Raw genomic sequence first — 14,622 nt, 5'->3', positions numbered from 1 at the left:
CCCCAGAGAAGTGCTGGAACACTTACAAATAAAAGGCACCTGTGGCCCCAGAGGGTGTGTGCGTGTGCGTATGCGTGTGCGTGAGGGGCTTTTCTTACTCAATAGCCCACTTGCTGACTTCCATCCTTCTCCCCCTTCCTCTCCTAGGCCTCTCAGTGGCCATCAGGGGTCCCTACAGAATCACTTCTCCACAGTGGTGGGGTCTCAGAGCCAAAGGGTTTCTGACCTTCGCTGTCAATAAAGGTTCTCTAGTGAAGACGTTATAACTGACGGGGGCCGCAAAGACACCGACTACAGGGTTAATGCTCCGAAGTCCAATTTACAAAGTTTTGGTAAGTCAGCCGGCCCAGGGAGGGGAAGGCGGCCCCGTGATGGCAAGGGAAACAGAGGGAGGGGCGTGGGGAACTCTGTCCAGAAAGAGGGAGTACCAAAAACTTGTCGAAAGGCACCCGACCGCCCCTCCTCGGGGGTACCGGCCGCGCCGCAGTGTCCGGGCCCCTTCCCTCAGCTCCTCCAGACCTCAGGGCCAGTCACCTGCCAGGGGACCCCGGGTGTCCGGGCGTGCCCCCTGCAGAGAGGGGCCAGGCTCCCGCCAGGGCGCCCCTCTCCAACGGGGCGGAGGGACGCACTGCTGAGGGACGGCGGGGGAAGCGGGTGGGCGCAGCCAAGCGCGACCCCCGCCGGGCGGCTGCAGCGCGGGCTCGCGGCCCGCGGGCTCCCACCCGGCGGCGGGGCGCTGGGGCTTGGCGGAGGTTCAGCCCGCCCGCCGCCGCCACCGCCGCTCCCCGCCCCCCGGGGCCCTGGAGGCTCCGCGGCTGCCGGAGCGGGAGGTGGAGCCGAGCCCGCGGCGGCCGCGCAGGAGGGAAAGTTCGGCGGCGGCGGGAGCAGCGGGGGCCGGCCGGGCAGCCCGGAGGGCGCCTCGGGGTGAGTCGGGTCCCCTGCCGGGGCCCCCGGGTGTGGTGCGCCGCGCGGGGGCGTCGGTGCGGCTCGCGGGTCCGCGCAGCTCCGCGCGGCTTCCTCGCGCTGCCCAGCCCGCGACCCCGGGGCGGCTGGTGCCGCGGGGGACACGGTGCAGCGCCCGGCCTCCCGCCGTCCGCCGTCCGCGGGGGTGCGGGGGTGGGGGTGGGGGGCTGCGGGCGCCGGCGGGGGAGGGGGCTCGGCGCGGAGGCGGGGGCTGGGGCCGGGCGGCTCGGCCCGGCGGAGGGCGCGGCGCGTTCAGGTGGACGCGCGAGGACGCGGAGCTGGCCGCCGGGGACGGTCGGCGGCCGCTGTGTGCCGGCGGTCACTTTGGCTTTGCCACCCTTTCTCGTGGCCTTTGACTGTTTACTTGCTTTCTCCAACACGGACTGAAAAAGTAGGCTCACACGTGCCCGCGTGACTACTTTGCTGGCGTTGGTGTATTATTTTTGCTGGGCTGGAGAGGGTGGAGGGGGCGTGCCGAGGGCGGCCGGTGGGCAGCGTGCTCGCCTGCCTTGGACCGGGGCCGGCGGGCTTGTGTCCGAGGGTGAGCGCGGTCCGCAGGGCGCCCCGAGCGAGAGTTTTGTGCTGTCAGTAGAGAGAAGCCTTTCTTTCGAGGGCATGGTCTGGGGGTGAGGGTTTTGAAGCGCCGGGAGGAGGAGGAAAGCTGTACAAAGAGAAGGCGAAGCTGTTGTCTCCGCGACACTTCCTGCACCTGCACTACCGTCAGTGATTTTGAAGTTACCTTTCCATCGACGTGCGGAGAAAGAGCGATGGGAGAGGGAGAGATTTTAACAGCACTGTACATGCCCGAACAGTGAGGCTTGGGAAACACGAATAAATGCAAGAGTGGCTCCTTGGAGTGGTTTTTACTTAAATGTCGTTAGATAGGTCTAGGTAATAAAGATAATTAACTGCTCTCACATCTTTTTACTAGAAATTTAAATTTAATTCTACCGGATTTCTTGGATTTTGTTAACATTGTTCATACGAGGCAGTCATAATTCGTGGAGTATTACTTGCACCGTGAGCATTAATAAGCCCTGGGCAGTGCTGTCATGTTGCTAATTGGAAGGAGAAAAGTCTTTCAAACTTGGAAATAGAAGCATATAGGAAAAAAACCAAAGCCTTAGTCATAAATAGTGCCTCGAACACGTGTAATAGTGCTTAATAGAGTATGAGATCCTGTGGTGTGTTCCCAGGGAATGTCAGTTCCTGGAAAGCAAGAGATGGGCCATACCTAAATATTTAATAATTCCTCTACATTGAATTACCATACTATATGTTCTCTAAATTATACGGTATTGAAATGCCTTAATTTTGTTCATCTTTGTGTTCCAAATCTCATCCGTCTGCTTGCAGGCTGTATTAATGGGGTTCAAAGGAAAATCTCAAACTTTGGGATTCACCAGTTTACAGTGAAGCAAACATTTGCTTTGCCATCCCAGGTACCTGGGCTCCAAGCAGCCTCTCCCGTTTATCAAATGTATAACCTTGGGCAAGTCACTTACCCTTTCCCAGAGATAGTCTCCTATTTCGTAAAATGCCAATAATATTCCTCACGTTATGGAGGTATTAGGCAGAATGAAGTAACATTTAGGAACTTATCCCAGTGCTTGGAGCGTGCTAAGTACTTCGTAAATGTTGTCTCTTGCCTTTGTCTTCCTTTATTTTCAGGAATCCTCAACTCTGGAATGTTTCAACAGTCTTTTTTTTAATTTAAAAATCCGGTGCCATCTTATTTTCCACTCGTTCATTCATTCAACCTCATTTTGTTGATGAACCTCAGATGCTGCCCTGTATATACTGAAAGTGAGGAGCTGACCCTTCGACGGTGGGGGTGGGCAATACTTCAGGTTTTCAGGTTTTTCCTGTTGGTAAGAACGCATCACAAGGTCATAAGGTGGTGAATTGTACTTCCCAGTTTCTCTATCTCTGTCCTTAACTAATATGATTACGTTGAAAAGAAATAACAGGAAACTCTATGAGGGTGCTCATCTCTCCTGTTTACCCTGCCTCCATGCCCAGCTCAGTGCCTAGCAGTGTGTAAGGGCTTCATAAGTATTTGTTGATTTAAATGGAGAAGGTAATGAAATTATTCCTCAGGTCCCATCCTTTTTATATATATAAATTCCTGATGAAAGGACCTTGGGATTCTAAATGATGGCCCTATTACATTAGGGCTAATAGAGGTTATTAAAGAAGCAAAGCTCAGGTAGACTGTATTACCTATTCATTCTGCCCTCGTGATAAAGCCGTCTTAGAAAATGTCTAAAGCCAAGTTGGAGCAGCAGCTTCACCACTAGGGGCCTCCTCTGCATAGTGTATCACCCTGGGCAGGCGTTTATGGCCATTATGCTGTCCTTTAAGGTAGCAAAGGAATTAAACTTCCTTGGTCCTTGACATGGAATCCTTTATTACAAAAGGGCAACCCTGTGTGAAAAGCATTACCAAAGGCCTAAAAATAAGTGAAAGCCGTCTTAAATGATGGATTCGGTACCGTTTTAGAATCACTTCAGAGGTTTAAAGGAGATTTAAGGATGGGCTTTTTAATTTGCACATCCTTATATTCAAATATATGATTTTTTAAAAAAGTAATAAGGCAAATATATGATTTTGTTATAGTATCCAAGTTTTTAGGTATGTCTCTGGTGAGGCTTATTTTTTATGTTTTAATGTTTTAAAAATTGCTTTATTTCCTACATAGGTACTTGTAGCACTAACAGTAATACAAGTTGTTTCTCAAGGAATGTTATCCTGGTAGTAGAAGCTTCTGGTGTCCCTCCCTCCTTTCCCCCCTCCCTCCCCCCCCCCCTCTCTCTCCTTTCTTTCTTTTAAAAGAGGACCACGTTAAATTCCAACTTTAAGAAATATGTTTCATTGCATTCCAAGATGCGTCATTGAAAGGTACTTTTCTGTGAGTTTTTGAAAAGACCTCTTCAAAATTCTAATTTGAATGAAGTTAGTCATTGGGACTGTTGAACAACTCAAAGGTGTGTTGGTGTTTTTGTCAGATGTAATTTGCTATTTGGTGGAAAAATTACAATATATGTAAGCACACATTATTACTAAAAATATTGCCATATTGTTTACAAATGAGTAAGAGAAAATTCCAGGTTTTCTGTGAAATTTAATTATAGTGGCAAACTAAACACCATCAGTCTTTAAAGTAAAATTAACAACATTGAGAAAAGAGATCAGAGCATTGCACTGTAGGCCCAAATTCTTATCAAGGGGTTTCTTCTCTTGGCAGAATGCCTCTGAGTTCAAAAAATGATCAGGCATCCAATTCTGATTTTTACATGGTGGGATTTTAAAACAAAGCAATCTGTTTTTCACTGTTTTTCTTCCATGGTCTAGATTTGGACTCTTTAGGGAACTGAGTAAGGGGAATAACTTTTGTGTAAAGGTCAGAGATAATTTTTATTATCACTTTTCTTTGATTAAGTGAAAGATGTTTGGAATATTTTTAGGATTCTGAGTATATAAAATGTTTGGATTATTTTAGGATTCTGAGCATATAAAAAAGTTAAAACAGATCCTGTCTGCATAAACTGATGCTTCTCTGGAACTGGAAGAGTATTGTTTTCACCCTCACACATCCAGCCTGTAAGGGTGTAGTGTCCCCCTGTCTCTCCCTCCCGGGCTGATGCAGGGTCTAAGCCACAGTGAGAGGTATAGAGCTATATGCAGGATGAGGGCTTTTAGCTTGGGCAAGAGCCCCTGAGCTGACCGAGATTACAGATGCTTGAGGTGGCAGGAAATGAATGTCTTTATACCTGGGAGTCATTTTTAGGAAACTCCGTTGGGGAGGTGCCTCCTGGAGGGACAGAAATGGTAACTGTTTGCTAGAGTTTGCAGTGGAGTGTTTGGAACCTATCACTTAGCAAAATATTACCTTGCCACACAGATACTTTTTGTTGTTGTTTTTAGACAATGCAAAATGTAACATTTGGTTATCTGGGGGTCAAGTATGATGCTTTGTTTCATTATCACACACAGGGACATTTGAGTTGATGTAGGAAGAAGGAAGCAGGAGGTGGGGAGGAGGTGGATGGGAATTGTCTATTTCCACCCAACACCAGGGCCTGCCTTATTTTCATGTTCCCACGTGGCACATGGCTGTGCAGCTTAATAATACGTGTTGTTCGCTGGTGACTTGGGGTTTACTCATCTACTCTGTTAATGCAATTACTGAAATGATGGTCTTTGACTTGGGTCGTGGGTACTCTCAAAAGTAACTTTCTACTTCTGTCTCCCATTTGTTAGAAATTTGCCAAATTTAATGCATCAGTTAATGCATGTAAACAGAGCTGCTGCCAGCCCACGGGGTGCCCCTTTGTGGTGGACCACGCCATGCCAGGGTACATGGCACGGTAAACTGAGAGTGGACTGAACTTCAGCCCCACTCACCTCCTGCTGGGTGCTCTTGTGTGGCATCAGCTACACAGCTGTGTGTGATGCTCTTGTCTGGGAAAGTGGTTAGAACAGTGCCTGGCACATAGTAAATATCGCTGTTGGTGGTTATTGTTACTATTTTTGTAGTACTGATGGTATTGCTTTCAGGGTAGATCATTTTCACCGCAATAATCTGGAACAGATGATCCAGGTGAATTTAGTGCTTGTAATAACATTTGTGAAGGTGATTAATTTCAGGTTTCTTGTCGCACTTCCATTATAGTTCTCCTCAGGTGATGAAAATGGCTAACACTCAGGGCCACTTACCCACAGAGCAGCTGCTATGCTAAGTGTGGGCCATGAGTCATTCACTGAATCAGCACAACTACTTCAGGAAGCATGTGCTATTAGTATTTGCCGTTGACGGATGAGAAGACTAAGGTTTAGAGGGTGTCTTACTTGCCCCGGGTCAGTTTGTGGGTTCTGTGCCTGGGCCTTGAGTTCACATCTGCCACGCCTGGCTCTACGACTTGAGCTCCTAACCTCTGTGCCGTCTTAGAGAATGCGGAGAAATGGGAGCCCTTTGCCCTGTTGGCGGGAATGCAAGCTGGTGCAGCCACTCTGGGAAACAGTATGGAGGTTCCTCAACAAGTTAAACGTAGAGTTATCCTATGATCCAGCAATCACGCTACCAGATATTTACCCAAATACAAAACTACTAATTCAAAGGGCTATATGCACCTCAATATTTATAGCACCATTATCCACAACAGCCAAATTATGGAAACAGCCCAAGTGTCCATCCACTGATGAATGGATAAAGAAGATGTGTGTGTGTGCACGCATGCATGATAATGGAATATCACCCAACTATAAAAAAGAATGAAATCTTGCCATTCACATTTGCCATGACATGGATGGAGCTAGAGAGTGTTATGCTAAGTGAAATAAGTCAGAGAAAGACAAATACCATACCATGGAATTTAAGAAACAAAACAAATGAGCAAAGGGAAAAAAAAGATAGGTAAACCAGGAAACAGACTCTTAACTCTAGAGAACACACTGCTGGTTACCAGAGGGGAGGTGTGTGGGGGTATGGATGAGAAAGGTGATGGGGAATAAGGAGGGTACTTGCTGAGATGAGCACAGGGTGATGTATGGAAGTGTTGAATCACCATATTGTACACCTGAAACTAATATTACACCGTATGTTAACTGGAATTTAAATAAAAACTTAAAAAAACCCTCTGTGCCATCTTTTCTGGCATGAGTACTCACTGCCTTGGCAGTCCAGAAAACATGTTAGTATTCCAAGGGTTAGCAAAATGTGAAAACTTTGATTTTCCTTAGATTATTGTATTTATATCCATTTCTGGACATGACGGAGCAAGATGACAAATGAATTTTTATCAGGAAGTCTGCTTCAGCATTTTTTTATTTATAGATTTTTGTGTGTAGCTTTTTCTAGTAGCTCAAAATACAATACAATGTGGTACAACTTATTTCTGTACAACATTTAACTTCCTATCAAGGCACTTTGCAGGCGTGTTATAAGCAGAATATATGAATAAAATCAAGTGTGTGGGTTGCAGAATATTAAGGTGTGAAGGCTGGAATCCACCATTCATGCATTCATTCAACACATTCATTATTCGCCCCTTAGGCAGTCTGCTGGACACTACAAAAATGGCAGGTTGGGAAGACAGCTTGGAAGGCAGTGGAGAGGAAAGTGTTTGAGCCTTGGGAGCTAGACAGTCCTGGGCTTTGAATCCCAGCTCCACCACTGACTGACTGTGGCTCCCGCTCCCATCACTGAACACCTCTAAGGGCTTAGTTTCTTTGTGTGCATGATGGGGGTAATCATACCTTATAGGCTGTTGCAAGAATTAAAGGAGTTGTGAAGGGAAGGAGCCAAGCCAGCAGAGGTAGTAGGTGCTGCGGATAGCTGTGCTCTTCCCCTTCTTTTCTTTTTTAAAGATTTATTTATTTATTTGAGAGAGAGAGACAGAGAGAGAAAGGGTGCGTTAGTGAGCCTGCAAGCAGGGGGAGGGGCAGAGGGGAAGCAGACTCCCCACTGAGCAGGGAGCCCGGTTGCAGGGCTTGATCCCAGGACCCTGAGATCATGACCTGAGCTGAGATCAAGAGTCAGACGCTTAACTGACTAAGCCACCCAGGCACCCCTTTCCCTTTCTTCTTGTCTCTTTTCATTCTTTCCCTTTCCACTCCTCCTGCCCCCCCCCCACTTAGGGGGGCATGGTAGGGATAAAAATATCTAAAGAAGAAGAAAAAATATCTAAATTTAAGGTAGACTGTGATGAATTCATTTAAAATGTTCCTTTCTGCTTCTCCCTCTTGGGTCCTGGGACAGACCTGGTGTTGGGTGATTCGTGAGCTGGTGCCGGCGTATGGTTCCTGTCACACTGGGTTGCTACCCAGGCTGGCCAGAGGAGGATGAATCCCAGAAGGCAAAGGCAGCTTGGAGCCCAGGATAGGTGCCTATGATGTAGAATAAGGTTGGGGTCCAAGGGATGAGCATGAGGCTCTTTTGGGGAGTAGCTGAGAACTCAGGTCTCATGAAAATTAGAACAAGCCAGAAGTGAAATTGGAGGTGGGCTGAGTAGAAAGGGTTTGGGATCTAGGTGGAGAGCAAGGCATGAACATGAGCAGCTTGTTCTTGAGAGGCACAAGGTTGAGTCATGTGGCTCAGATGTGTGGCTCTTGGCTGGCTGGGCTCTGCTGAAGAGCTAGGAGGAGGTCTGCAGCCCTCTGTGTCCCCAGGTTGGTGCATTGCCTATTATATGCTTCTAGCTCCTTGGTCTCCTACTGCAGGGTTTTTCCAAAAGCAGTGCTTCCTCTTTTAGCAAGGCTAAATCAAAATTATTAGTTGTCGCCAGTTCCCCTCTAGATCTTCAAGAGGTAGCTGGACTCACAGAAAAATAAGCCTTTTTTTTTTTTTTTTGGTTCCAGTTGGAGATGTGGTTACATACACCCAGATCTGTTTCACAGGAAGGCAGGGAGCCAGGTGCACAGGGCCCACAGTATAGAATCCTGCTTGCATTTCTGTAGAGTGGCTGTGTTGTAAGATCAGGGAATGTTTTTAGAGAGATGTTCCTAGTGGTTTAATGATAATGAGCCACCTTGTTTGGTGTCCAGGGTAGATGCTCTGTGCAGTAGGGAGGGAATGTAGGCTTTACAAAATCATTACAGTTCGGGACTGTGTACCTCAGCCAGGGGCAGGAGGCCTCGACTCATTATTTATTATGTGTTGGCACAGAGGCATAAACCAGCCCTTCTGTGAATAAGCAAACAGAACCTGCCCAGGTGCAAGAGGAGATTGATTCAGGGTTTTTAAAAAATGCAAAACATTTAAAAACAGTATCGAATTGGGGAACAGTCTGTTTAAAGCAAGTTACTGTAATTTTCAAAAGCCCATTTTATTTTTTATTTTATTTTTTTAAGCCCATTTTTGAGAATTAGTAAAGTGTATTGAAATGAACAAGCAGACTTAAAAACAACAACAGCAGCAACAACAACGGAAGGATAGCTTAGTGGGAAGAAGAATAGTCCTTGAAATGAAATCCAAGTTCATATGGTTCTTGGGAAGATTAGGGGAATGAGGGTGTGTGCTGAGCACTCCAAGTGAGAAAGTACAGGAACCAGTGGACTGAATGAGGAAGCAGCACCTTGGCGAATGGGGTTGGCAGTTGGAGTCCATTCACCCAGCTTCACTGCTCCACTCTTTCTTCACTCTGTGATCTTGGGCAAATTCCTGAATTCCTTAGACCCCAGTTTTCTCATCTATAGAATGAGGATAATAGTTCTTATCATATTGGACGGTCTGCTGATTGATTTAGATAATGTATGTAAACTGATTAGCACATGGTAAATAATGCTTATCAGTTATTACTACAAAGGCACATAGGGAGGAAGCATGGAAGAGAAAACAAGGATCAAGGAGTATTTGGAAGACTAGGAAGAACATTCTCTATCTGTCCTGGACCTTGAGTTTTCTAATTCTACTCTTGGATAGTTTTAATGTCTTAAGTTCTAGATGATTTTAATCATATATGTCTTGAACACCCACCTTGTATATGTCACTATGATAAGATGCTTGGATATGGACACTAATCCCAGAAAACCACCTTTGGTATGCTTATGTAACTTCCAATTTTATTTTTTGTTTATTTTTAATTTTTAAAGATTTTATTTATTTGAGAAATAGAGTGAGCAAGAGAGAGAGCACATGAGCAGGGGGAGAGGGAGAAGCAGGTTCCCCTGCTGAGCAAGGAGCCCGATGCGGGGCTTGATCCCAGGACTCTGGGATCATGACCTGAGCCGAAGGCAGATGGTTAACGAACTGAGCCACCCAGATGCCCCAATAACTTCCAGTTTTATACTGAGAGGAGCAAGGTGGTAGCTGGGACTTACTGTTAAATAATGAATTCCTGCTGTCCCTTGGCTACTTTAACTAGCTGTCCAAAGGAGAGTAGCTGTCCTTTTTTTACTTACCATCTATTCTATACATAAATGGATAGGGAATAAATACTACTTCTTGGGCCACTATAGATGTAAGTAACTCAAAATATCCAGGATACTTTTGGATATCTTATATGCATAGAAATAAGATTTATTTAAATACCTCTGTGGCTACATAATGAGGAACCAGGGGAGGAGACTTGTGTTCTGGGGGGGATTTCTTTGGATGTACCTATGACCTGTCAGCTCTGGCTTCCACTTAAAGCATGTTCTTTGGGGGGAGGTTCCTTTTGTTTTTTCACTAAACTCATGGCCCATAAATTTCCTGGGCCTGAATAACAGGAGTGAGGTCAGTTTGAAGAGTGTGTGTACGTGTGTGTATCTCTCCTCCAGATGGACGTGTCGACAAGTTGCTACAGGAGACTAGATTGATGGAGGAAGGATTCCAGAGCTGACTCTGTGGCCACGAACACATTCTTAATCCCTAAAGTAGGAATTTAATCATTGAGACTCAGGGACCATTTGAATGAAAAGCAATGAAATTTGTGGACTGTGAATGGAATCCAAATGGAGGTTGAAGCCAAAATCTGAGCATAAAGCTAGTAACTCCGTTGGATTAAGTAAGCTGATTCAACATCTTGGGTCTTAAGTTGTCTCAAAAATGTTTTTTCTTTGAAGAGAGTATATTGTTCACTTCAGTAATTAAAAATCTTGAGGATGTTTTCCATGAGTATCCTTTGGGAATATAGGAAAATTTTTCCAGCTTCACTGGAATTATTTTTTGTCTTCGTCTGAGAATGAGTCTGGACTAAAACCTGGGTCACTATTAGTGTGGATAACAGAGACCATGAGATACTTCTTTAGACCCTTTATGCAGGGCAGGTGTCTTCAGGTTCATGTTCTGGGGGAAATGAGGTAGGAGTAGTTGTAGGAACTATAAGCTTTTTGGATTCTCTCCCACTCAAGAGAGTGATCCCAGGAACTGACTGTAGAAATGATTTGCTCACTGACTACCTGGACTGTGCTTTCTTTTCCATCCTTTCAAGATGGTGAATTTTATTGATGGCTAAAGGGTGGCCAGTGAGTATTTATATTTTCCACCAGCGTGGGGCAGGTGGGAGGTGGGTGATGGTCCTTTATAGAACCTTCTGGTTGCTGGAAGGCATGAGGAGGTGCTTGACTTGTGTGATGGTCCAGCTTAGGGTGAAGATGCATGGGAGACACCTGCTTCTCTAGATTCCTTTCCCTGGTCTCCATAAGTGACTGTTTGATTATGTTTGGGGCAAATGTCATGCCAGTGTGAAATGGACAGGTATTACTGCTGCTCCTAATCACTTAGCAATGAGGGTCAGAGAATGAATGGAGAAGCTTCGAATAAAGATGGCCATGTTTATTTATTTTACCTAGATGAACTGGAAATCTTTCAAATGGTAATATTCCATATTTGAAAGAGACACATGGGCTCTGGAGGATTTGTAGACTTCATTTAATCTTGTCATTGACTTGCTGGAGTTAGAAGTCAAGGGTGAATCATTGGTTGACAAAAATACATCAAGAACAGTGTCATCTCTGAGATCATTTGGTCTAACATCAGTATTTTGCAGAAATAATAGCACATTAGAGATCATTTAGACTATCTCTGTGTTTTGCAGATGAACAGAAAGATGCCCAGAGAGGCAAAGTGACTTATTTATGATGACCCAGCTACTTAGTAGAATTCCATTGTTAGGAATGGAACTCAGGTACATTGTTTCCATCATGCATCATCATTAGGCCACCATGGCTAGCTGGCTGGTAATTTTAGGTGCCCCTACAACGATGCCACTTAAATACCTGCACGTTCTCAGGTTGTTTAGAATCTGGGTATGGCCCTCCTACTGTGTGCTTGGCACTGTGTTCAGGGCTAGAGATGCATCGATGAAAAGACAGGGGTTTCTGACCTCAAGGAGCTCACAGTAGAGTTAAATACAAAGAAGGGAATGTATCATCAAGCTATGGCTTAATGACACGCAGAACATCTTCCCTGGGGATAGTAAGCTCTCAGTGCCCACTTCAAGGCCAAGGGGATTGGTTTTTATTTCCTGTTGACTTGACAACATCAGAAATGGAAATCACAGCAATAAGCTTTGTGAATCCAATTGAGTTTAAATGCTCTCAGCTTCATCTGTACATATCCAGCTAGTGGATTAAAATTTGAAATCTTTTGTTCTCTGCACTTCAAATCCATGCTCTTTCTGGAAAGACTTGGTAAGAATAGTTCTGGAGGGGTTTGTTTGCGGACACAAATAAAAAATGGGATTGTTTGTGCCAAAGAGAGGTAAGATGTGGATATGGGTATCATTGCCACTAAGTCGGTGGTTGAAAAATTGGTTTTTCAATTAAAATGGGGCCCATTTTATCCTGGGAAAGCAGAAATGGCAGAAGGTTAGGAAGAAATCCACGCTGTGCTAAACACTATTTGAAGCACTTTATTTGTGGAATTTTTTTTAAACCCATGCAGTGTTATTTGAGGAACTGAGGTTTATATCGATGGACTACCTCGGCTGGATCAGATGACTATGACAGGCAGAACCAGCATTTGAACGTAGATCTGTTTGCCACGAAAGCTCCTCCTCGCAGGACTGTCACCGGACCTCCATGGGTACCAGGCATTACATGGTGGTGGGCACTGTCGTTGCTTCTCTGTCCTCCTTGGATGAGTCTGTAGGCTCCTGGAGCATAGGGATGGCACTTGACACAGGTTTTCAATATATTCCAAGGAGTGTATAGCACAGTGTGTAGGCACAGTGAGCTCTCTGTGACTGTGCATGGAATGAACAAATGCAGCCATTTAAAAGTCAACAGGCTTAGTAAGCAAGTGGGTTCATGAATGGGCAAGTTGCCTTCTACGATCTTTGTATTTGCATGCAAAGCTGGCCTTAGAGAAACCGAACAGATAACCCACCCTTAGAAATCTCTTACTATGATTTGCAGTTCATAAGTATGCCTGTTTTTAACTATATTCCTATGTACTGTTTTCTTTGTGTTTTCTTAAAAGCTACCTATAAAACAAATTATGTATTCATAATCTTGTGGCAGGCTGGGTGGATTTAATAGAGTCAGGAAAGCTTCCAACACATTAACTGTTCTTGAACATAATAAAAAGGAGGACTAATTATCTAACTGGAAAGATTATAACAGAGATGTTGGACATCTTGACTCAGTGGGATTTTTGACGGCAGCCAAGAGTGGTTAGGAAAAGACAGCTTTGAGAAACAGCAAAGATGAGTTTTTTTGAACCCAATTATTTTATTAAATCTATGGTGTGGGTGTACCTATAAGCAAGAGGACAGGACTAAATAATGCATGGAGTGTCTGGGATTGGAGTGGTAATTTGAAAGTACGTGGTTGGTGTTCACAGTTGGAGCCTGTGAGATTTTACATTTAATGATTATACCTTTCCTGGAGCCATCTGTCTCTCTCTTTAATAAGCAATATTCCTTATCAGGCCTGATTTGTGTACATTGATTACACCATTATACTTGTTAAATATTAAAGCATTTTTCCCCTTGTGTGAAGTCTAATTAGGCAAAATGGTTAGTGCAAGCCTGGCATTATCATTCAGAATCACAACCTGGTCATTACCGACAACATACCTCAGATTCCTGATCATTTGTCTTTTTTTCCATCCCCCCTTCTATCAGAGTCCAGTTACCAAATAGAGTGCTGGAGCCTGGAAGTTTGATGAGGGGTTCAACACTGTTGAGCTGTTAAGAAGGGTCATACTACAAAGCCAGTCAGTAAGTAGTTGCATCTTATCCATACTACTGATAACAGGAAGAATTTTCGGTATCAAGCCACTGTCACCCGAAGGGCCATAAGGTGATCTGTTATGATCTTTTTCAACTTATTTCTTCTGTACAGTCTAGTTAAAAAATTTATTTGCGTCATTGATTTAAGAGCAAGCATTTAATTAGTACAGGGCCCAAAATAAGATTATTAATCACTCTGATATCTTTGATAAGTTATCTCGCATCATTTTGAGGCAACCACTGTAATGGATGTTGTCTTTTTTTTTTTTTTTTGAGGTATTCATAGTACTTTCTCATTTATTGTTTAAATTTCTAGAAGAATCTGCAGTCTACAGTGAGCATGCACAAACACACAGGCACACATGTACTCACATGTGTGATCTGGGGCTGATGGGCATGAACCGGTTAGGAATAGGCCCAGTTTATTGCTTGTTATTCTCAGGGAGAAAAGATTTCAGGCCATAAGTTTCATGTGATGTATGTTACCAGGCTAATAGGTTTTTCCCTCTCAGTAGTCCCAGCTGCTTGTGTTGGGGTTTTTCAAAGTGCCTTTATCCCTTTACAGCTGCAAGTAGCAACAGCATTGCGTTCTATTTATGCATTGTGGAAAGCAGCCTGAATATCTCCTTAAAGTGAGAATTTATTTTGAGTTGTTTTTGTATATAGTCAAATCAAAATGACATTTGGCTCTGGACTGAAATACGGATACAAAGATCGAAGACTGGAAGGAACTTACAGATTTTCTGCTTCCCAAAGGTGGAAGCTGCCGCTCGGAGAGGTGAAGTGGTTCAGCCAAGTTCACGTGGGTATTAGCAGCAGGAACTGGGGCTCTGTTGTTCCATACCACTTTCTCTTCAGGGCAGTTGGAGACCCTTGGCAGAGGATGACATCCGGACCATTTCCCATTTCTCAGGCCCTTCACAGGTATAGGGTGCCTTTGGCCTGGGCGGGTTAGAAACGATTTGAAGGAAAGATTGCTGCTTTACAACCAGCTGAAGGC

At 44.7% G+C, this 14,622-nt stretch overlaps 1 protein-coding gene across 1 annotated transcript in view; it reads left to right on the top strand.

Moving 5' to 3' along the window:
• The first annotated feature begins 852 nt into the window (after positions 1-852).
• CSGALNACT1 (chondroitin sulfate N-acetylgalactosaminyltransferase 1) overlaps positions 853-14,622 on the top strand; it is a 342,670-nt gene continuing 328,900 nt past the window's right edge. Inside the window, exon 1 of the mRNA XM_035003899.1 lies at positions 853-924. The gene's annotated coding sequence lies outside the window, so the exon portion shown is untranslated. The remainder of the gene's footprint in view (positions 925-14,622) is intronic.

The sequence above is a fragment of the Mirounga leonina genome, unplaced genomic scaffold (assembly GCF_011800145.1).
Source record: "Mirounga leonina isolate KUSES-001 unplaced genomic scaffold, KU_Mleo_1.0 Mir_128, whole genome shotgun sequence".
NCBI classification, from domain to species: domain Eukaryota; kingdom Metazoa; phylum Chordata; class Mammalia; order Carnivora; family Phocidae; genus Mirounga; species Mirounga leonina.
The sequence above is the reverse complement of the archived record's forward strand: the minus strand, read 5'-3'. Positions and strand labels throughout refer to the sequence as shown.